Genomic DNA, 25,909 nt, shown 5'->3' with positions numbered 1-25,909 from the left:
TCAAATATCTTACTATGACCTAAACGCCAATTGGTTTCGCCCGTGTATACAGAGGCAACTACAAAAGAAAACGAAGTGCCGTCAGTAAAAGAACTATCTAATTCTATTCAAACTATATTAAGTATTGGTAAACAATTTATAGAACCCAGTCCTGTGCTATCCCGCAAATAAAAAGGGAAGAAGAGTCAAGGACGGCCGTCGAGACCTTTGGAAAACTCGGGGGGGGGGGGGGGGGGAATCAACGACTTTCAAGAATCGAAGGCCGTTACGCAGCCTCGAGACATTGTCACCATGAATGCTATTGATTATTCAATTGCGGAGAAGTAGAGCTGCAGTCCTAGCAAGGATTATCTGCCTAGTAAATCTTATATCTGACAATAAAGTTCTATCGGAAGAAGAACTACTAAAAACATCTCATATGAAAAACGAGTTATCGTCAGAATTACTTTCAACAAATGAGAAATTTGGGATGTCGGAAGCATTTGGTGCGAAGGAGTCTGCCCAGCTGATTTAATGATACTTAGCCTAAAGGAGTGGACTGAAACCACCAGAAATGTAGTTTTCGCTCATAACGGGACCTAGAATGGAGGAACAAATTGGGACAACAATAGTGGACTGGATTACAATTTCTGAACGCCGATACAATTCTGAATATAGTCTGGCAGTTAATGTTTTGTGATAAAAATAGCCGTTACTGAGAAGTATAGATATGTTGTTTTAGCAAGACCTAAACTATATGCCTAGTAAATCATGAAATTCTATCGGAAGAAGTAGCGATACGGAACATCGCTTATGAAAAACTAGTTTCCGTCCAAATAACCTTCAACGAATGGGAAAAGATCGTAGCCTTTTTTTATGCAGCACAACCAGAGCTTGAAGGACATAAATATACCACACTGAATCTAGTTTGTCTCTGGAATGAGAAGCTAAGCAAAGCACTGCCACCCAGTTCTACGGATAATCCTCAACTGGCGTTTGTGCGCCACAGGCATTTTTGGATCAAAATACATATGTTGAACAAAGTTGCACTGTTTCTGCGGCCTACCTTCAACGAACTCAAAATGATGAAATTGACAAAGGTGCATGTACATGTCCGCACACTCCTGGAAAAAAAAGGTAAGAGGAGAAGTCAACCCTAGGCCTACACCTGTTGAAAACCGAAGAGAACGAGGCGCACACCACCAGCACCCTTTCTCCACCTGCAGCAAAACGAAAAAGTTCTTTTTTCGCTGAGTGGAAAAACGCGGATGATGACGATGATGCTCCGGTTCGAGATGAGGTTGACTTATACATCAGTCAAAGGCATGCCATGGATGATTACCAAGATTTGCTTGAATGGTGGAGAATAAACTCCAGTATATACACGAGGCTTGCCAAGTTAGAAAGATCCGTGTTGTGCATACATGCAAGCAGCAGCAGTGAGTTTCTAGCGCAGCTAGCCGCATGATAGATCAGCGGAGAACCTCACTGAAACCTGGCATAGTGGACGCAACCACCGAATGTAAACAACGTAAGTAATATCCTGCTGTTCAAATCGCCATTTTAATTATTGTCTGGGGCTTTAATTATTTCCCAGGAACAAAGGGCAAGACACGAGGGCGCAATTTGCAGACTAAGGTCAGTCAGCAACTTGTGAAAGGCAGCATAAAAGTGCAAGCAGACCCTCTTATTTAGTTCAAAACAGAGTGCCCGGAAGCAGAAAGAAATGCAGTATTCGTACTGACGGAACTGAAAAAAGCACAACCCTTTTGCTCAGGAATGGTGGACGCTATCACATCTCTTACAAAGACCAAGCCGTCAATTGGATATGCCCGTGTATACAGAGGCTACATCAAACGAAAACAAAAGTGCTGTCGGAGAAGAAACAATCAAATTCTACATCACTCAAAAATAAGGAAGAAAGTGCGATTCAGAAGAGTAATCAAAGAAGTTAGAAACTAGTAGACAACAAATGGACGATTTTTACAAATTGATCTCTGTTATGCAGCAGATAATTATTCAGGAACCAAGTCAAACCATGTAAAACATGAACTGAAGTTCACATGGTAAACATAGGGGTAGAGCGACAAATGAGTAAATAGTTTGACTTCCTAAATACGTTTTCAAACCACTGTCTATCTGCAACCATCAGACTACATCGTATTTTATTAAGGTTGTGTACAAATACAAAATAATCAAAATTGCTAGTGTGTTATATTTGTAAATGTAAACTCTGCGAGTTTCCAGACGAAGTGACTTTCTTGATAGGTGAGTATCGTTCATTCGATTTTGCACTCCGCTGATTCATTCTTGGGATTATTTAATATGGCCTCTATCATTAGTTTTTCATTCCAGTCAACATGCGAGGTTATAGAACATCACCAGCGGCAAGCAAACAAGAATTGAATGTCGGCTGTTAACTACCTTCTTTGTGGAGTGATGGATCACATCGAGTATTACATCGCTACATAGTTAGCTATGTCAAGTATCGTAAATGAGAGCAATTACTTTAGGCCGCCCTCATTCGCACAAACTTTTAGTCCATCTTATACTGACGTGCTTTTGGATGGACGTAAAGCACATGTACCCATTACGCCAGATATGAGTCGTCGGGTTCTTACGGCAACAACATCTATTTCATGCTTTTGTGCTTTCGCGTGGACACAAAGCCAGTGTATCACATCAAACCTCTGTACATGTGTAGTCTCACAATATTGTGTCACCTCCAACTCGTTCCTGATCAATCAAGTCCCGAACGTTTCGCAGTTCATTGCGAGGTTCCCTTTCTTCGTCTATCTTTTCAATGTCATAGACGCCGAAAGTATTCGGTACGAGTTGTTTGGGTTTAACAAATGGGAATATGTCGAGGAGACGGCATCGCGGACTTATTCGAATTCAGAATAGAGTGGCCGGAAACAGAAAGAAATGAAGTGTTTGCGCTTACCAGGACCCAGAATGGCGAAACAAATTGGGACAACAACAGTGGACTAGATTACATCTTCTAAAACGCCGATACAGTGCTGATCAAGCACTGTGCTTGATATAGCCTTTGGATCACGAGTACCGACACGGGGCAATGTGGGCTGGTATCTGTAAATTGATGTATCGTGATTTGTATTCCATACTATGCTTGTAGCTTTGTGTAAAGAGAGGAAATAAGCAAGACCTCTTTTATCATCGTTAGAAAGGAGAAAACGGCAAGACGACTACACAGCCGTCGGTAATTATAGGACTACACGGACTGAACTGAATAAAATCTTCTAAACGCTGATATAGGCTGGTTGCTACTGTTTTGTGATTAATAGCCTTTGCTGAGAAATATGGAGAAGATGTCGCTCTATCAAAAAATATCTGCCTAGTACATCGATTTCAACATAGGTTGTCTCTCCGTCTCCGTTTTCTCTTTTGTCAATTTGCTTGCCCTGTGGTCAACTGCGTCATAGCGTGGCGGAGACGTTCCCCTACGTCAACTATCTCTTGTTAGAGCTGGGTACAAATGATGTTGCAAGATTTGGCTTTGGGGCAAACAATCTCGAGATTACGCCGATGAGCTCATTGAAGCGAGTCAGAAGGCCTATCCGGGAGCCAAGGTAAGTTAGTTTTAAAAATATATCTAGGCCATATCTATTTGTTATGTCTAAATATCCCGCTCGGATAAGGTTTACCGAATGAGAAAATGTCAAGCAGATGGCACCGCGGACTTGTTCGAATTCAGAATAGAGTGGCCGGAAGCAGCGTTCGTGCTTACCAGGACCCAGAATGGCGGAACAAATTGGGACAACAACAGTGGACTAGATTACATCTTCTAAAACGGTGATACAGTCCCGATCAAGCACTGTTCTTGATATAGCCGTTGGTTCACGAGTACCGACACGGTGGTGGTGTTGACTGGTATCTGTAAATCGATGTATCGTAATCACGATTTGCACTCCATACGATGCTTGTAGCTTGGTGTACTGAATAAAATCTTCTGAAGGCTGATATAGTCCTAAATATATGCTGGTTGCTACTGTTTTGTAAAATTAAATAGCCCTTGCTGAGAAGTATGGAAAAGATGTCGCTTTGTCAAGAAATATCCGTCGAGTAGATCGATTTCAACATAGGTTCTCTCTCCGTCGACTTTGTCTCCGTTTGCTCTTTTGTCAATTTGCTTGCCCGGTGGTCAACTGCGTCATAGCGTGGCGGAGACGTTCCTTGACGTCGACTATCTCCTGTTAGAGCTGGATACAAATGATGTTGCAAGATCTGGCTTTGGGGCAAACAATCTCGAGATTACGCCGAGGAGCTCATTGAAGCGAGTCAGCAGGCCTATCCCAGAGCCAAGGTTTGTTAGTTTAAAAAATATACCTAGGCCATATCTATTTTTCATGTCTAAATATCCCGCTCGAATAAGGTTCAACGAATGGGAAAATGCCAAGGAGACGGCACTGCAAACTTGTCCTAATTCAGAATAGAGTGGCCGGAGGCAGCAAGAAATGCAGTGTTCGCGCTTACCAGAACCCAGAATGGCGGAACAAATTGGGACAACAATAGTGGACTAGATTACATCTTCTAAACGCCGATACAGTCCCGATCAAGCAATGTGCTTAAAATAACCGTTGGTTCACGAGTACCGGCACAGTAGCAGTGTGAACTGGTATCGAGCTGATTGAAGCGAGCCAGCAGGCCTATACGGGAGCCAAGGTTTGTTTTGAAAATATATCTAGGCCATATCTATTTTTCATGTCTAAATATTCTGCTTGAATAAGGTTTAGGGAATGGGGGAATGCCAAGGAGACGGCACTGCAGACTTGTTCGAATTCAGAATAGAGTGGCCGGAGGCAGCAAGAAATGCAGTGTTCGCATTCACCGGAACACAGAATGGCGGAACGAATTGGGACAACAATAGAGGACTAAATTACGTCGTCCAAACGTTGATACAGTCCCAATTGTGCCCCATTGCAGTGTGCTTGAAATAGCTGTTGGTGCAAGTATCGTCACGATAACAGCGTGTTGGGTTGGAGGGTGTAAATCTATGTCTCGTAAACGCGATTCGCACTACACTACGCCATATTAGGCTTGCATGGCTGCAGCTCTGTGGCAAAGTGAGGAAATAGGCAAGACCAATTTACATCATTGTGGAAAAGGAAAAAAATCAATACTCCTCCACAATTGCCGATAAATATAGGACTACACGAAATTTTAATCTACGAAACTCATTCATATTTAGATTGAAAAATTTATAATAAAAAAAGGATCATCGCAAATTCCTTATGACACTACAAGTATAAGATATGTTATAACAGAGGGTCCCGTACGTAATATTCATACCGATAATTAACATATTAATCATTCCAAGTAAATAATTCAAATATATTTAGTGTCTACTCATAATTGCGTTTACTGTGGACTACACATTCTCCTGGGAAAAAAATGTCGACACCGGGTCAAAGGTGTTGTTGAAAATGAAGAGATTCCAGAATACACCAGGCAAACCACGCATTGAAGCAATATTTTTATTGCGTCACAATATATTTATAGCGAATATAATGGATATTGCTAACTAGTTGACTGAATTGATTTGCGGACTATGACCCCATCATTGACTGACAATAATCTTGTTCTAAGTTTATCAACCTGATAATAGACACCGGCAGTCGTCAACGCCCAAGTGAATGAAGATGCGTTAGAAAACTCTGTTTGATTTTATTCTCAGATTTCCATGAAATGCGGTACATTTGGTTTGTTTATGCTATATATTAAACAATGTTAATAAAAATCTTGTTTCAAACCGTGGGTAATCCAATTTTACGGTACATTGGATAAAAATTGAAAAAAAAAAAATTTTTAACGCCACTTTCGTATATTCAAATCGTTGAATCGAACAATAAACAGAGAATGCACAGCGTACATGTGATTTTAGTTAAAATAACCGCATTCGCTGCCAGAATGAAGCACATAGTTACTGTTGCTACGCAAAATCACGGATTTTATTTCGTGATACGTGCTTCACTACCCTTTTAATTGAATATTTTATCGATGGCCGTGCTGTTCAGTACAATAACTGTAAAAATTTCATTAGTTTATGCCAATCAACCCCGTGAAGATTTCAACGGTTAAGCATCTCTAGTTATTTTTTCGCCACAAGTCACATATCTGCAATCTGGTTCGTTTTAGGAGTAATAGAACGTGTTCTATTTTAATTGTAACCCAGCCCATATAGTTTAATAGGATACTTATCGCGAGTGATTAGGTCCCATGGTTACGGCAGGGAAAAATAAGAGCGGGTTTGTATGATACGAGTGTTTCGGATAAAATACTTTTGATATGAATTATAGATTGCACAGTTTTTTAACAGAGGTAAAGCAAAGAATTATACTAAATACAGTTACGCGACAAAGCTAACCATGTTTAGCCTCGATGAGAATAGATTGCGTACGCAGACCGCAATAACGTCAAAGTCCGGAAAATACAATCCGACCGCTAGAGTAGACTATGCATATACTGTTACATACCTTGTTCAGAATTTTTGTCATACTGCCATAGCTCATGCAGTGGAATGTTTAATCATTGTCCTTTACAAGATTCTTCTATTACCTACAGAAGATATTATATTACCATCGAAAGTGGCAGAGATATAGGTTTCAATTTTGTCAGAAGAAATCAGAGAAATAATTGGCACCGCCTAGTTCATGTTTCTATGCATATATATTCAAAAAAAAATTATTATTCTGCAAGAATAATCCTGAATTTTATTAGCACAAAAAATAGTAATTTTATTTCAAATATATATACTAGTTTTCATGCAATATTGCAGGTTCATTCTTTATCTGCGAATACTCCTTGTAAGATGGAACATTTTTACTTCAATCATGAAAACATCAAAAAAGGCGGTAGTTTGCAGCTTTTTTTGGAATAAGAAGCGGAGCGTCAAACACAAAAAAAATCTACATTTGACATTTTTGGAACCGATGTTTCATTCAGGCATCGCACGTTATGAAAAGTATGAAATTTGCCAGCACTGGATGGAATTCCTGTGCAGCCTGTCTTACAACCCGATAAAAACAATCTTCTGTCGACATTCGTGGCGGGAACGCTAACGTAGGATGCTCTGGAAAACCTATTTTCACAAGTGATAATGAAACAAAAAACTTGGTTCACGTTATAATCGATATGAAAAAGGTTTGTACTGTAGTATATTTAATCACGCTTCAGGGTCATGGCAAAAGAACTCGACACCCCAAATCCTCTTAATTTCGTATGGCTGTGAAGTTTGTTTCCGTGTCCAAATTTAAGACCATTTCGACCATTCATGAAATTAACGACACGCCACCTTTGCTCGAGTTTATCAAGACCAAAAAACAAAATTTGTTAGGACTGGATAAAAGCACGTGCAGTTTTTCACATCAGAAGTTTATGATTCAGAGAAATAAGGCTAACCCAGGATACTTTGGAAAACTTATTTTTACAAATAATAATGGAAAAAATCTTGGTTCATATCTTAATTAATTAAAATATTTGGCTTAAAGGGTCTTTGTAATATATTTAATTATGCTCCAGATTCCTGACAAACGATCTCAACATTCAAAACCCACGGAATTTCGTACGTCTATGAAGATAATATCCGTATGGACTACCCCGACCAATTATGAGAACGACGATACACTACATTTGCTCGAGTTTATCAATACCAATATACAAAACCAGCAATGTAAAGCTGAAGAAACAGAAACGAGGAATCCAGTGCAATGTAGGTGTTACTTAATCCTGCAAAATCTTCCTTAGATACCTGTGAAGCTAATGCATTGTACTACTCAACAGGATAGGCTGTGCTCTTAGCAAATCCTAAATAAAATACCCGCAAATCTGCTCCACCCCGCAAACCATTAACGATTATATATTGACCATTGGATTCGATGAACGCAGAGAGCCACTCTTATAATCTCGGAGACTGTTTTACACAGCATCAATTTTGAGATAATGTCACACGACGTTGACTGCCTCATGCTGGAAACGTGATGTTTTTGCAAGTTACCCACGGTCTTTAGTAAAATGAATTCTGTTATAGCTTCAACACATTAAAACCTTTTGTGTAATCTATTTGTTCATATGTACGGAGAGGTATAGAACTGCGAAAAAGATTTTGACAACTTTGCTGTATTAGGAATAAGCTACTCTTACTCAGATTCAGAACGCAACATATTTGATATCCAAAATGGTTATTTACGTCTTCGACAATTCAATTTATTGACGTTATATGTATGTGGGCTTGGATTCCCAACGTAAAATCTTGCTGCAGGCGACATTTTCCGTCGATTCCCACAGACCGTCACTTTCGGTGTGCAGCGAATCGGCATTGTACAACCTTGGTGGCTGTCACATTTTTTATCTTTGTTGCGTCACAGTCTAAGAGAATAGTGCACTGTCCGTTTGTGTAGGTAGCCTAGGCTAGGCTTACTGAGTTTTATTGTTGGATATTTAATACAAAGAGAATGTTAAGGAATTATAATACAGTGTACAGAAAACCTTAACAGCCAATTAATGTATTACTACAAAGAGCTGAGTTGCCTTCTTAGCAAGGATCTCCATTTTTCAGGCTTGGTCCCACAGCGGACACTTTATCTTCGCGGTATGATATCTTAGTACATGCACGAGAATGGGTTTATGGCAGTGCTCTTCAACAGGGGATAGGATAGGATTTACATATTTATCCCGGGGGAGAGGAAAGCCGATAAGACGGCTTATCCATATGGCGAACCACGGCCTCTCGTCCGGTTACCATTCCAAGTCGGGTATGGGATTAGTTTTACTGTATTGTTTGTTTTCGGAAGCATGGACTTGGTGGTGGAGGAAGCCGTAACCGACCAGCGGTTACGTGAACCACCCAACGACGGCGAGGAGTCCAGCAATCCTCTCGCACATAACCATCTCTGCATGGGATTCGAACCTGCGAACCCACGCAGAGTAATTAGAGGTGCGGTGGCGAGCGTATTCCTAAAGGCCGGTATACACGACAGTGTGCAAACTCACCGCACCGTATTTTCTTTGTTTGTTTTATTTTATTCGTCTGCGGTGGTCTGCGCTGAGTTTATCTACGTTGGCGAACGCTCGAGTAGCGTTTTCTGAACGCAGTTCGCCGTACTGACAGTCTTGCCCCGCTCGTCTTGGTGGTTTCCGAAGGGAAACTGGTACCGTACCGGTACCTATCCGCCCATGGTAATTAATTTTGTGCTGGGTAGTGTGTTCTTATGGTTTACCACAATCTGACAATATCGTTAGACTACCGGTATTCAAATCATCGAGCTTTCAGCAATTGAATAGGTGCGGTAGTCAGTTTTAATTTAATATGGAGGAAAAACTCATTGCTCTAGTTGAGGAATATCCTTGCCTGTATCATACCACACAGGACTCGTACCGCCGAAAGGATTTCAAAGGCAATGCTTGGGCAGAGATAGCTCGAGAGATGGGTATGCCATGTAAGTAGTCTGATTAGTGTAGTTAATTTTTTTAGACTTGGCCTATGGCTTGTCAGGAACTAGTCCAATTTTGCAGCAAATGAATTGTTTTATACTGCTGAAAATGATAGTAGCCTAATCGATGTAAATAAGCTAAATAAAATAAATAAGCTTTAACTTTACCAACCTTGGTGCAACCTCTACACTAAAATGCCAAAATTCGTTATATTTTAATTTATTGAGCAAGCATATGCCTACCATTCTTTCGTAAATTTTATGCCCACTTGCTGTGGAGCGTATTGTATATATATATATATATATATATATATATATATACATATCCACGTTTTATGATTTATTAGAGCTTACCAACTTCTATTCAATTAATCACTTACAATTTTGTCTTTGGTCTAACCATTTTCCCCTCGCTTGTCGTTTGTCTTTTATGTAACTTATATACATTTATTCAAATATGCCTTTTTTATAAATTTATAGTTGAGTTGTTTTTCTTTTTTTTTTCTCTATTATATGATTTTAGTAAAGTTGCGTTTGCTGCGAATTTTTTCAATGATTCAAAATAGTTCATCATAACGACTATTGCATAGTCAATGTTTGTAGCAAATGTAGTTATTTTTTTACACTGAACCAGTAACAGCGCTTTAGGTGTCGCTGCTTGAAGACCTAATATGGTCCCTCGCGACTCCTGTCGCACAAATATCATTATTATTATATTTATTTATTGTACCAATTTTTTGTGCATTTGATGTTTTTGTGACGACGAATAAATGATTGATTGATTGATTGATTGATTGACTAGATTACGAGGTATTGGTTAATTTAGTTGAATCGCCTTTAAAGAAAGTGCTATGTTTTGCTACAAAGAGCTAGTTTCCTCTTCATATTCTGTAAAGGGCAAGAATGCGAGAATAAGTGGAAAAACCTTCGAGATAAATATAGGAGGGAAAAGAAGAAAAGGGCAGAATTGAAATCTGGTGCGGCGGCAAGTCATCGGGTTGAGTGGAGCCTTATGAGGTCCTTAGAGTTCCTTGAACCGTTTACAGCCATGAGGAGGTGGGTGTTTGAACAAGGAGCCTGCATTTTTTACATATTGTCAGTGTATCTTTTGATAATAAAGCTTTTACCAAGGAAAGGCTGTTAGTTTAGACCAGAATCGTGTTTTGTAGTTGACCAGGATATGCATAAAGGTAACTTTCAGGGTACCAACACTAAATAATGTACTATTCGAAGTTTATACAAAAATTTTATTTTTGAGTATGGTATCTTTATCAATTTCCAAATTAGATTTCATGTTAAAAAATATGAGGCAAAGAATTAGGAAATGTAAAAAATTATAGTTGAACATATTTCGAACAAAATTGATGTTGAATAGATTTGGACATTTTATACATATTTAACATCTGTGTTCTTTCTCATAGCTATGTTCAGAATCCTAAACTTATTATACAGTATGTCTAGGGATGGGCAATGTAGAATAATTTACTATTCTAGAATATTCTAGAATAGTTAAATCGAATCCAGAATACCGAATCCTATTCTATTTTCATACTTATTCAAATAGTGGGAATCAGTGTTAACTCTAAGCAAATTATGAGTGCGAAAGTGCTTCGCAGTCCAAAAAAAAAGTGCGAAAGTGCTTTTGCCGATTTTAACAAGTTAGGTGCCCTAGCCTTTCATATAACCCATTTAAAACGGCATAGATACTCGAAAAAGCGCTCCTCCGGTTAATATTATGAATTAAAGAGAAGCCTTTTCGTTAACGGAATCCCTTTAAGCGAATTCATGTTTAATTAAAACAAGCGAATTCATCGGCAACGAAATGACATCTGCTAACACCTGCCTACCTACTTTCATGCAATGTATCACGGTGTCAGTTGCTTACTCGCGTAAACAGCAAAGACTTTCACATTTGTTACTCCTTCCATCTAACAGACACGAGGCCGGCTGGAAACCATATTAATTACAGGGTGGATCGTTTGTACAAATCCGGTGCAAAATAATCCCCCCCCCCCCCTCAAAAATAAATAGCAATCAACTAATTAGGGTTAGGTGCGCTAGAAATTCAACTTTTCGATTCATCCCTAAACCTAATCTGATAATTATTAATTTGTGATTTTGAACCGCTTTGAAAGTCGCCACCCGCTGTTTTAAAAGATAGGTTAACCTACGTTCCCTCCGAAATATTATGCAGGATACTCCCCTGTTTTAGGAGATAGGTTGACCTACTTTCCTTTCAAACTTTTTTCTCCGAAATATTACACAAGATCACTTTGAAAATCCTCCTGTTTCGTGAGCTAGCGTGACCTAATTTCTCATTTACATTTATATTATACTATTTCAGAGCTTCCCCAAAGACAAGTAATTTTTAAATGTCCACATGCCTTGGTTTGCGTGCGAGTTAGTTTAAATCGGGCAGAAAACATCATATATTGGCAAAATGTTTAGTAATGTCATGTACTTTCAGCATTCATAAATAGCACTCTTTGTAATGCTGCTGACCTAGTATCAAATATTCGCATCACAACGCCACTTGCGAGGTTTCCATATATTTCAATTACACTAATAGGAACGATGACATCAAAGAGTTTTCTTTTGCGAAGGTACACTAAATATAACGAGGGTGATTCTTGAGAAAAACATGAATATAAAAAATAAACGAATGATATGATAATGGATCCCAAATAATTTTGAGAGTGTCTCGAAATACCAATCCATTTGATAAATAATTTTTATTCGACCACATGAACGCTGATATCCTGAAAATTAATGTTGAAAGCGAATTACGCATTCTCAAATATCGGACATTCAGTCCCGATATTCAATCGTTCATATGCACAAATCTCACATTAATAGTAATTGCTACCCAAGTTTGTAAAGTTTAGAAACCAACAAACAGAAAATAACTAACCTAAAACACAATTAAAATTCAGTCGGCAATAAATTCGTCGCCAAGACGATGCCATACAAAACAAAAAAGATTTGGTCGCGAGAGTTACGTGAGATGACTGCCTTTGTTTTTTAAGCAGAATGTAAAAAAATTTATAATTAATAAACGGGAGTTACGACGCCCTTTACACATCGTGTGTATTAAACTTCCCTGGTAGGTACTTTGGTGAGTACTATTATTATTGTACCTATACACCTGTTGGAGTATTTCGGACAATTTCGAATTTAAAATAAATGAAAACCAGACATATAATGAAGACGCAAAAGTAAAATGAACATTTATTGAAAAAGTTATTATTTAAGAAAGACAACATGATCGTACAATTCCGCCAAAACCTCGATGTTCGCAAGTGAGATGATAAATAAATACTTCCCTGTATTCGATCAATTAACTTTAGCGTATCGTTGTTCTGCCAACAAACAGCCGGGTGCAAAATATTTCCGTCCTGTGATATGCTCAAATATTCCCGATATTAATATCATACCCTCGCGTATGTACTTTCTATTAGCTCTTTAGTGATCCCTTCCATCCTTGGCCAAGTCATGTTTCGAATATGTGAACATTTTATTCGGCCATACATGGCCGGCGGGATGTTAAAATTGTAAACAAGAGAGAGGTAAAATCAATCGCGAATTTCGTTATAAAGGCTCGTTTACGAATTGTTGCGCCTGTTATCGTCGAAAATGCTTACACTTGCTGTATTTTGAGGCATTCAAGCAGTAATAATTAGGGCATGACATCATCAAAATCGTCAAGTGAGATCTTGATATTGCAAATTCCGTAAATAAAATTGCGAATTATTCGGTAACGAATTCAGCTTTAATGACCGTCGGGGTATTGTTTTGTTGAAAATTATTATTAATTTGAGAGCGCCAAAAACATACAGTCCATACCGATGCGACTGCAATTTATATGGTCGCAATTGGTGTGGCGCGTTTATTAATAGTGTAAAATAAATTAAACGAATATCAATTATAACCAAGCCTGTCAGCGTGTTTATGTTCTGTGGGCAGGAATTGTAAAATACCATCTTGAGACAAATTCACTTCCATTATAAAATCTTAATTTTCAGTTATTATCGTTATACAAATAACGTGTGGCAACTTTTTAATTTATCGTCGATCAAAAAACCGCCCCACACTCGTCCAAACGTGTGTCGAGCTTGAACGACAGGAACAGATTCATCGACGACCTTAATTAGGGAAAATATGTATTTTATTGGGAATGCAAAATAAATGTAACAAAACGCATGTTTTGTGATATAACTTTGTATTTTCGGAAACGGGTTGCCGTGAAAGGTAAAATTTGATCTAAATTAATTGCAAAAATGTTTTATTTTAAATGTAACAAAACACATTTTGCGATATAACCTGGTATTTTCGAAAACGGGTTTCCTGAAAAGTAAAATATGATCTAAATTAATCGCAAAAATGTTTTATTTTAAATGTAACAAAACACATTTTTCGAGATACAACTTTATTTTCAGATACCGGGTGTCATGGAGAGTAAAATGTGATCTGAATTCACCGTAAATGATGTTTCATTCCAAATGTATCATAACGCATTTTTTTGCGATATAACTTTGTATTTTCGAAAACGGGGCGTCACGAAAATTATTAATCTAATGTTTTATCTATCGTCTAACTAACGTCTGGAACACATCACTAGCCCGCGAAACGTCATTTAATTTAAAATAGAGAATGTTTCACGCATTTCAAAACGAAAAATCACCAGTAAGTGGACAGGGATTCAACCCTCCGGATTCAGTATTCTATATCCCCGTGTCAGAACTTTCTGAAGAATGGAACAAAGAACCCGTCAAACCGCCGCGGAGAAAGGGGAGTATTTTTGCACTAATAATTAGGGCGTGACAACATCAAAATCGTCAAGAAACTGGTGAATTTGCAAATTCCATAAATAAAATTGTGAATTGCTCGGTAACATTTTAGCTATAATTATCGCCGGGGTATTGTTTTGTTGAAAACACGTTGAAACTTGAGGGAATTAGTTACAATTAGCGCCTGACGTCTATTAGGCACTCGAGCACTCGAAAAAAAAAGCACTCGAGCCCAATCTTTTTAGCATTAAGTCGCATACGTAAAATATTCTGTAAAAGAAGTGCTGTTCATTAACGTCATCTCGTCTTATGACCACGCAGAAATGCCTTTATAGCCGAATTATTCAATCACTATTTCAAATCCACATTCAGGATTGGCACAATTTCAGATTTGCGAAGTTTATCACCATAGAAATACATGAGAAAGTTAATTATCGTCTTAACTCTTAATAAATATCTGCATCACGGTATGGACAATAATATTACCATTCGCATAAAATTGGGACGGTAAATTTACAAATCTTGATAGGTAATATTAAAGCCAGCGCAAATGTTAATTTGAGTCCTCAATGTCTTTAACAGCTGTTGCCGATGTGAACGAACAGGTAAACCCGAAATATAAAACTTCGATGTCCGCCGACCCACAAGAATTCATATTTGTAAAAAAGAGAGGGCGGGAATACAGATTACCCAAAACCTGGATATCGCCGCCAAACGATCGGTGACAAGAACAATTAGCGATTACAACGGAATTAACCAGTAAAAAGGCTTTGTTGCCGATTTTTTAATGTTTCCACCACGTTTATTCGGTACTCCTTAAAAATATTCGATTTAAAAAAATATTGAATTTTGCCCACCCCTCCTCGCATATCAATGACGTCCTTTCAACATTGTGATTACAATAAAATGGCACTTAATGGTATTTTGTGAATTTGTTGATTTTGCAAATCTGTGACATGCTGCTAAAAGTTTCGTCTGATTTGAAAATAGTGCAGTTTGGTCACAATTCATCCAAAGTGACTATAACAGGTTACTAACACTTTTTATAGTCATTTTGAATTCATCGATATCATTGATAGTCACATGACCACTCTCCTTCAAAGAAACGCCGCCCCGGGAGCGTTTTTTGCGGAGAAGCGGAATCCGTGTGCTTGTATAATAATCATATTATAAACAAGATTTTGCCGTTAATGCAAAAGCTTTATCTCCTATGTCTGCATTTCATAGGTTAGAATTCCGGTAAATATCGTTATGATATGCAGAATTGAGTTACAAAAGTACCAGTATGTTACTTATTTGTCAACTTAATACTCGAAAATATTTGTTAACTTTGAATTTTTATTCCATTCAAAATCGGAAAAAAGTGCTATTTCTCTTCAAAATCGGAAAAAAGTGCTATTTCGCAGTCCCTAAAAAAAGTTGCGAAAGTGCTTCGCAATTTTCGCAAAAAAGTGCGCTAATAGTGAACACTGGTGGGAATTTCCACATTGCTGGATTTAGAAGTTAAAAAATTGTAACTGTATTACTTACTATGAATGTATTATTTATTGGGAAATGTGCTGAACATTGGATTTCATTTGATACTAAACAGGCATTTCCCAGGACAATAAAATTAAGGAATATTACAATATTTTTTGCCTTTAATTGTTCCAAATGTATGGAATCCCTAAATACTGAAATGCTATATTAAGACACGCTTTACACACTTTAATAATGAGCGGTAGGCTTGCACGTAATTTACGGAATTATTTCGAGTTATGGAAGGGAAGTTACGAATTACGTAGTAAAGTCGTAAATATTGTTCGAGCGCTTTCGTGATAGAAACGAGCTCTCTTCAAAGGAGTCAATTCCGTCGATTGTAAAGAATGAAAGTTTATTGTAAAGAATGAAAGTTTAATAAGTAGAAGAAGTTAGAGTTCCGGTATTCGCAGCCGTTTTTCTTTCTCTTGTTACGCAGGTAGGGGGAGGCATTCTGTGCGTTATCACCGTAACGCAATTGACACAGCCAGACTTTTTTGTCTTCACGATATGGTATCTTTTTAATTCGGCGCTAATGTGTGATTGTTGATTGCAATTCCGGAAGGCGTATTTTTCTTTCTCTCCATGAAACGAATTTTACCGCCGCTATGGGCGCTCAAAAGGAGAGAAGGTGACTTTTTTCCCCTACTCAATCACTTTTATTAATACAAATCACAGCGCATTGGAAAACAAATTAGAATTTATCAACATTAATTTACAGCGAGTTACGGGTAAGAATTTACCGACGGCTATCGCTAACTGGTAGCAACGATAATTGTGAAAAAAACGCCTTTTTAAATATTTATTTTCCGTTATTTGTGTTTATATAACTTTTATGTATTATTATTTTTATAGTTGCCCGTATTTAAATAGTGGGAATTCCCCACCAAGTGTTGATTAGAAATGACTAATCATTCTTTATTGTTAATAGAAACACTTGATATATGAACCATGGAATATCATACTGTTTTTGGCTGTTTTATTTCGACTTGGTGTATAAACAGGAAAATATCCATAACCTTTCAACACGACTGCCGATTTTTAGGTTTCTCGAGCTTTAACGAAGCGCTTCCGCGACGAATCGGAAGCGAAAAGAGCGATTGATTACTCGACGCCAATACGTCATCGCCGTGATAATAAATGTCGGGCTTATCAAACAGCAATATGACGACGGAAGAGAAATTGCCTTATGAACCAAGCAACTTCGCTTTTTCGGCATCGGTAAAGCGATTGAAACGGCAGAGAAACAACAAAAGAACGGGATTTCCCGCGGGCCGCTAAAAACTCATTGTATTTCGGAAAATGGTGTAATAAAATGATTCGTTAATAATATTTGATTAAAACAATCGCAAGTAATGTTATAACATTTAACGACTGGTTTTTGGTTTACATGCATCATTTTTTGAAAAAACTCGCAGGTCGCGAAAAATCATTTAACGTAAATGAAGCAGGGCACCTGTAAACAGTTAAATATTGTTTCATTCAGATTATCGGAATATCGCCAGTAAGTTGGCACAAATAATTCTTATTATTACACGCTAGCTAGATAGCAAAGCAGGAATACACAAAAATGGCGCAATAACGAGTCTTCGCCGACTTCATGTCCTGAATATGCCGATTGAGATTACCGTCTTTGATGTTTAACGATTTTACGGGTTCCTTGCGAACAGGCGCTAGTTTAATTAAACGAGAGAGATTTCCACGCGAGAAAAAAAGCTCGTCTGTAGTTGATAAATTAGAAACCCGAAATACAAAAATTGACGCATGGCGCCGGAGAGGCGGAAACCGAATCCTGTTATCGGATCCCGTTGGATTCGAATACTTTGGGATTCGAATCCTCCGGATTCGGTATTCTATATTGCCCATCCCTAAGTATGTCTGTGTAATTTAGGCATCAGTACTTAGGTAGCTCAGAACATTCTTTTGTATAAAGTGACCAAAATTAGGCACTGTAATGTAAGTACAAGATAACGTCTTTCTGCACAAACATTTACAGTACAACATCAAACCTGCCAATGCCGGATACACCATCTTCGAGTGATGTTGATGTTACATTGGAAGCGGTATCAGGTAAGCACCAAAATATGATTTTAAAATATTTTATAAATTTTAATTGTCAGACGTATAGTATAATACTGTATTATGAAATACCCTAAAATCATGCACTGTTGCAATAAATAAGTTGTATTCGCTTTTCTGAAAAAATGCTTTTGAATTCTATACTATTATATGATCGAATATGCCATTCTTTTTTTTAGCAGATGAAACAGACCAATTTCAACCACCTGTGGCAAAAAAGCGTAAAAGCAGCCGGGATGACCTCAGTGCTGTGTTAGAAAAATTGCAGCAGTCATCAGGTAAGTCAAGTCGAGCAGTGATTCTTATAAAGTGAATCGCGGTTCATAACTTGGATGCCTGGAAACCATCTTGAGTCGCTATTTCAAAAAAATTGGCGCTCCCGTACGATGTTAACCAAGATGGCGGACGCTTTGAACGTAGTGTGTGTATCAGGTTGGGACATAATTTTATTCCAATTTCCCTTATTTTAGTTCTGTTAGGAATTTGAATTCTAGCCAAGTGCCTTCTGTAGTATTTGTATCTGAAATTAGGGTTGAACCTTAACCTGGTACACATACTATGTTCCGATGTCTGGCATCTTGATTCACGTACTACACGAGTACCATGACACCTACATTATTTTAGTTTAAATTGTTGACTTTCTCATTTGTGTAAATAATTTTTGGTGAAATATTTATGCTTCAGATCACTCAAAAAAATATCTACTTACTGGTACGTATCAAACCAAAATTATATATATATATAAATGTTTCTTGTTTTTAGAGAAAATACAGGAAGATCCTGATGAACTCTTCTTGTTGAGCATGGCTCACGAGGTTAAGACGATGAGTGTGGAAAAAAGATGGAGGTTCAAAGTTGGAGTCATGAATCTCATTAATGAAATTAAATACTCTATTGAATAAACTATTGATATTACTTAAATATAAATTTTCCTGAATATTTTTTTTGTTTTAAATCTTGCCAACTAGATATCATTGCTCAGTAGCTTTCGTACATCCCTGTAAGTGCTAACCCAATAGTGTACCTAAAATGTCAACCAGTCTGGTGATTTACCCTCAAGATGAAAGATTCCGCTAACCAAGTCGGAAGCAAAATTTTTTTTATTCAGAAAAGGTGAAACGAAGCAATAAAACCAAAAAATGATAGGGGGGATAGTGCATTTAGATCATATTTCGACCACTCGAGAACACATATTTATCCTGCCATGGCAGTGCCCCTTTCTCACTAACAAAATATTCGCTGAATTGTTCTCTAACTTTTACTGCCTCCTTCGCACTCGGCCTTCCAATCTTCCTGATATTTAACATTGCTGAATTTTCTTCGGCCTTCCACTGCACTGCACCTTCACTGACCTCGTGATCTACGAAATCCGCCTCAAAATAATTAGAATCATATCTAAGAAAGTTGTGAAGGACTGTGCATGCTTTAATGATATGGTCTGTTCTTGCTGGTGATACGCATATAGGCCTGCGGAAAATTCTGAATCGAGATACCATAATGCCAAAGGCATTCTCCACAACCCTGCGAGCTCTCGAGAGGCGATAGTTGAAAATACGGGACCTTCTTGATAATCCGGTACCTGGAAAAGGACGCATCAAATTGGTTTTTAAGGGAAAAGCCTCGTCACCAAGAAAAACGTGTGGTAGTGGCTCCATCATCCCTTCCAATATGGTGCTTTTTGGCAGGTCTAATGAACCATCCAGGAGTTTTTTTCCAAAAGATGATGAAGCAAAAACATTCCCATCACTCTGCCGTCCATACGCTCCAACATCCACGTAAATAAATCTGTACTTTGCGTCTGAAACTGCAAGCAGTACCAGACTGAAAGTTTTTTTATAGTTGAAAAATGATGAACCACTGTTTGCAGGAGCTTGTATGACAACATGTTTCCCATCAATACTTCCAACACAGTTTGGAAATTGCCATAATTGTTTAAAATCGTTTGCAATAATCTTCCACTGATTTTCACTTGGGACTGCCATGAACAGAGGCTGCAGGGAATCCCATATTGCAGCGCAGGTTTCTGGAATAATTCGCGATATGGTCGTTTTATGAATCCTGTAAGAGAACCCGATGGTCTGATATGAATCCCCCGTCACCAAATATCTGAAAAATATATAATGTTGTATTTAGCGATAAACTACCATATGTAGACTAACGTTAGGTACTGTTCATTTATATTTTAATCAATCGATCACGATTTCACTCATACTGTGGGTTAAAACCCTATTTCAAATACCTCAAAGTGACTGCAAGTCGTTCCTCAGGCGGAATAGGTTCACGCATATTTGTAGTTTGTTTCACAATCTTGCTCTCTATCATATTCAAAAGACGGTCAAATGTAGATGGTGTCATGTGGAAGTACTGTTTAAAATAGGCTTCTCTTTCCATTCTCATCTCCCTAACCAATCTGTAGTATTCTCCTGAAATTAGAGGCAAAGAAGGTGAGTATAGGCTTCGTGAGACTGAGACGTATGCATTTAGTGTATTGTAAAAAAAAATTACCATGTTCCTTTCGTCTGCAAAGTATTGGGTGCATCCACAATCTCCTGCCGACACAGCGCTCATCCTCTTTTAATCTAATACAGAGAACCACAAACAATAACTTCAGCTGATGTCGGTACAAGTACTGCTTGTAGCGCCGTGACCGAAAACGACTTATTCTTCTTCGCGATACGATACCCATTTTAATAAAATTAATCTTGCAACGATCCCCAAAATATCCAAAACAGAAATAATACAAAAGACGAAGGACAAGTCCGTTTCCCGCCTGACCTCACGTCACAGTACACTGCGCAGAACTGTGGTTCCGTGCACCATGCGGAGAGTCGCTGTGCGGTGAGTTATACTACTGCCGTGTATACCGGCCTTAACGCTTAGCTCGTTGAGCCACACCGCCGGGTTCGGCAATACATGCAGTGGGGTTCCGTGAGTTTATAAGGTTCCTTAGGGGTTCCGCGTTTTTTTTTTGTTTTTTTCAGGGGAAATCATTTCTTGCTTTCAGCATGTTGATGCGTCATTATAAATATTCTTAGACCACCGTGTCTCATTCAAATTCAGGCCAGTTCGTTAAACAGGAGGTTTAGGCACAGTGCAGTTAATTAATAGACAAAACAGAGATATTTTCGATTGTTCCGTCACTTTAGTCATTGTTATGCAACTAACAAGAACGCTATTGTTGCACCATAGTTACATGATGTTCAAAGTATGTAGATATTGCTCGAGACTAGAGAGAGTATATAGCAGTGGCGGCGCGTCAATAGGGCCAACCGGGGCAATGCCCCGGTTGTTTTTTCGGTATAATAGAAAATATTCGAAAAATACCTCAATATCGGTTGCACAGACTGTCTACACTAGCCATATTCTCCCGACATGGTTCATTTTTCGCTCGCAAAGCCTTCGCCGAACGTCGACGGGGCGACGCCGATTTTGCCCCGGTTGCTCATTGTATATCGTATTCTCTCTTTTATCTTCCACTCGCCGCGTTTGTCTCGTTTGTTTTCTGTTTCTTTTACTAAATCATCGGGGCTAGCCCCGACATTATGACGACACAATGCCGACGTTTCTTACAACAACGTGTTGACATATTCACGCATTCCTTCTCGTTCGTTGGTTGCTTGAAGAGTTGATAGTTTCCTCGCCTTCGTTTTTGTCGCTTGTTTCGCTATTTGAATCAGTTAGAGACCTTTAGTCCATTTGCTTTCGATTTTCCACATTCCTTTTGAGCTCCTCACTTCTTCCCGGCTTCGCATTTCTTAGCCTTAGACCTCATAATGAATAAGGTTGATGCACTACTTCGCACTCCGTTTTCGCAGCTGCCGCTGGAACAAAAATTAGAGGTACAACGTCTTGGGCCTTATCAACCAAAAAATTGTTCACTGGAACAATCCCATGACATAGGAAAACGTCGGCGTACATTCTGCGCAGAAACTTGGTATAAAAAACACAAATGGTTGTGTTACAGCGAGGACAAAAATGCACTTTTTTGTTTTTATTGCCTACTTTATGCTACCGCCCGTGAGTCACGTTGAATTTGGTTTTAAAGATCTTAAACATCTTTCCGAGCGTGCCAGGGATCATCAATCTTCTATGGAGCATCTGGACAATACAGTAAAATACCGAACATTCGGAAATGTTAATATTGCAGCACAGTTGGATGAAGCACGCGCGGTTTCTATTCGTCGGCACAACCAAAACGTCGAGAAAAACCGCCATGTTCTCGGTCGATTGATAGATGTTTTGAAGTTCATTGGTTGTCACGAGCTGTCCCTCCGTGGGCACGATGAACGGGCTGGCTCTTCTAATAGAGGGGTATTTTTGGATATGGTGGAATACACCGCATCCCTAGATACAGTATTGAGAGATCATCTTGATGCCGCAACTGTTTCGGAAGGGACATCTAAGGATATCCAAAATGATTTGCTCGACTCAATGTATAAAATTTATTTACAACATTTGGCTCTGGAAATTGAGAATTGCCAGTTCCTTTCGATTCAGTCTGACGAGACAACTGACATCACGTGCGTTTCCCAACTGGCTGTGATTTTTCGGTTTGTGAAAGATGGTAAACCTACCGAGAGATTTCACAGCTTTGTACCAATCGTTGATCGCACGGCTTGCGGATATCGGCTGTACTGAAAGAAGTGTTACAGCCTTACAACGCGAAGTCAAAATTGATAGCTCAAACTTATGACGGCGCGGCAGTCATGAGTGGGTCGAAACATGGGGTTCAAGTTTATATAAAAGAAGATTTTCCTCATGCGCATTTTTTACATTGTTATGCACACCAATTTAACCTCGTTATTAAAAATATGTGCCTTGATACCCCTCTCGTCCGTATATTTTTTGCAAATGTTTCGGGGTTTTCTTCATTTTTTTCCGTTTCGCCGAAGCGCTCTGACCTCATTCGCCAGATATGTAGCCGCCGTCTCCCAGCTTGTGCACCAACACGTTGGAATTTCCAATCACGCGTGGTGCAGGGCGTGTCCGAAATTAGGTCTGAGCTCATTGAGTGTTTCAATGGCATTCAGAGCTCTCCGGTTTGGGACGAACGCGGCAGGTCTAAAGCGTCTGCTAGAAGATGGTGAGTTTTCATTTTTTCTCCACAATATTCTATCACGTGGATGTATTATACGGCGCATTGCAGTCAAGGCTAATGGATGGAGCGTCTGTGCAGTCGTGTATTTCAGACTTCTGCGATGCTGTATTTCGTATCCGGGAAACAATAAAATACGACGACACATGGAGTGCTTCTTTACGCCGCGGGCAAACAACGCAGCGTTTGATTTTGTCTGCAAAGGAATGCTGTGACATTCTGGTGAATCAAATAGGCGATCGTCTGCGCACTGAACACCTTGCCGCGTTCTCTTTGATGAACCCCAAAAATTTTTCAAAATTTGCACGTCAATTTCCCATCCATTTGTTGGCTACTGTCTCCAAATTTTACCCCATGATAAACGTGGGTAAATTGGAAAATGAATTGCGATGTATATACACCAATCAAACTTTTTTGAACATCACATCAACTTGCGCGCTCTATGGGTTCCTCATAGATAACACTCTAGTAACTACCTTTGCGGCGTCTGCAAAATTTCTGGACATCATTTTGACGACGCCTATTTCTTCCGCCGACGCAGAGCGAACATTCAGCACGCTGAAGCGTATTAAGTATCTCAGAAACACAATGAAGCAAGATAGATTAAATTCCTTGGCTGTTTTATCCATTCACAGAGACGTTATTTCTGGGATGCATGACTTTAATCAGCGCGTTATTGAGCATTTTGCTTCCAAGAAACCGCGGCGTGTTACATATATGTTCAAGCAGTAGAAGTCTAGCAGCATATATATCTATGAGTGAGCGACGCATGTCCTTATCTTTGCATTAACTTTCCTTTCTTCATAGTAACGTTTTAAACCTTATTTTAGGTTTTGTCTGCTTTTCCGAAGTTTCTGTTAATATGTCATTGTATTTATCTGGGTAAATGTTGCCTTTCCTTTTGAAAGAGGTTTCAAAATAAACTATGTCTATATTTATTAATCCCTTGACCTGGACCGGTTTTAAAGACACTTTCTTATCGTTAAAAATTGTCGCTTTTGCCGATTGGTTGTTACCGATGGAATGGTTTTTATACTCATAAAATGATGGGAGAACTTACAGCGCTCATCCTGTCCCCGTAGATGGGGGTGACTTGGTCCCGCAGTAGCTTGCCCCGGTTGTCAAAATGACCACGCGCCGCCACTGGTATATAGTATATCAGGGGTGGCCAACCTATGGCGCATGCGCCAAACGTGGCGCATTGCATGATTAGAGGTGGCGCATTGCATCTTTAACCATTTTCATGCCAAAATTGTTAATTGCACTTGGCTTCACCACCGCCAAGCCGTTTTTTGCGATTTACATGGTGACTTTTGATTGTACCTAAAATCTATTCTCCTTACTCCACGTCGCCCACTTACGGCTTGTTGGAATTATAAACAACAGGCGATTATCGACGTTAGCTTTTGGACGGACTTTATGACATTCATTCTAGATTTTTAGCAAAATATAGTAAAATTTACTATTTTTTCCCTACTGAAGTAAAAAGTTCAGAACTTCTGGAAAAATAGAAAATCGTCATTTATCAGCTTGAAACATGGATTTTCCATTGCCCAGACTTCCCAAATATCTCCCAATAACCATTGAACAACCAGTTGAATTGCCCAAGCCTAAAAAATTTATTATAAATCAACCCACAACATGCTGAAAATGACCCCTAAATACCACCATTTTCAACCAAACTTCAAATGACCGTTGTCAACAAAAGCAAACCATAAAATCGCTTGCTGTGACGCAAGTACTAATCTCGAAGAAGACTGGAGTAAAATCACGCGACGCTAGGCCAAACAGCTGATTAGCAAAGGCCAATTAGAATCGAGGGTAGAGTAGAGTAGATATTGATACTAAAGTCCTGTTGTCACAATATTACGCCTAACTTTACTTCTTAATCGATGCCAAGCAATATACAATTGGGACTAATTGACTTGAAAACTCATCCATCATTGAAAATTAAATTTGATGAGCTTCCTTCAGTCCCAAGTGCATCTGACATGATCAAGTTCTGGCAATCGTTACCCCGTGAAAATTTTCCAGAACTGGGAAAATTTGCCCAGATTTTATATGTCGTTTCGGAACGACATATAGATGTGAACAAACATTTTCTGCCATGAAACTAATTAAAAGCAAAGCGAGGTCAAGACTTACAGATTTAAATTTGAAGAATGCACTGCTCCTCTCAGTAACAAACTTAACTCCAAGAATAAAAAAAATGGCAAAAGTAAAACAGCAGCAAAAGTCTCATAAAGGCGGTACCTAAATAAAATTGATCAGTTTTATTTATTATACTTCCTTGCTTAATTTCTATTCATGTGAAGTTGTAAATTGTAAAAACTACATATACGTTTGTATATATGTGTGTGAATTATAAATTTATACAATTTCAACAAGAAGCGGACATTAGGTGGGGCATACAAGAGATTTACGGCGCATCTGAAACATTATGTTTAAAACGTGGCGCATGGTATGTGAAAGGTTGGCCACCCCTGTAGTATATACTACAAACTAGAGATGTTGTTCAGCTTTTGTTGGAATATAGTAACGATAGTGTGAAACTCAACTTTTTGATACTTATTCAATACAGATGAAGCAAAATATTATATTTTCTTATGTGAGGCGAAATAATAACAACGGTGAAGGTTAGGACGGCAATGAGCAAAGAAGTTCAAATGCAAAAAGCGGCACCTGCTCCTCCGAAGCGAACCAAATGTACCGTAATTCAATTGTCAAAGATAGAATTTTTTTTTTTTAAATTTGTTAATTGAGGTTCCATGAAAAGCGAAAAATTATATCAGGGGTTCCACAATACCAAAAAGTTTGAAGAGCACTGGTTTATGGTAAATGAATTCTGTCGAATCATGGAATGTAAAAAGGTAATATTGATGACGCAAAAGTATTGGCATCTGCTGGCCATGGTCTGACCTTGATTTTCGATGCATCCAAAAATAAACTTTTTTCATGTATATAATCATGTTTACGGGTATAATCTCTCAAACACTATTTCG

At 38.6% G+C, this 25,909-nt stretch overlaps 1 long non-coding RNA gene across 2 annotated transcripts; it reads left to right on the top strand.

Moving 5' to 3' along the window:
• The first annotated feature begins 17,609 nt into the window (after positions 1–17,609).
• LOC144425760 (uncharacterized) lies at positions 17,610–18,751 on the top strand. 2 transcript variants are annotated; one of them, XR_013477637.1, is made up of 3 exons: positions 17,610–17,803; positions 17,995–18,090; positions 18,575–18,751. It is a non-coding gene; the product is annotated as an uncharacterized LOC144425760 (long non-coding RNA). The 2 variants fall into 2 exon arrangements; XR_013477636.1 differs by having other exon boundaries at positions 17,992–18,090.
• The last annotated feature ends 7,158 nt before the right edge of the window (positions 18,752–25,909 follow it).

The sequence above is a fragment of the Styela clava genome, chromosome 8 (assembly GCF_964204865.1).
Source record: "Styela clava chromosome 8, kaStyClav1.hap1.2, whole genome shotgun sequence".
Lineage (NCBI taxonomy): Eukaryota > Metazoa > Chordata > Ascidiacea > Stolidobranchia > Styelidae > Styela > Styela clava.
This window is presented reverse-complemented; position numbering and strand designations above follow the sequence as displayed.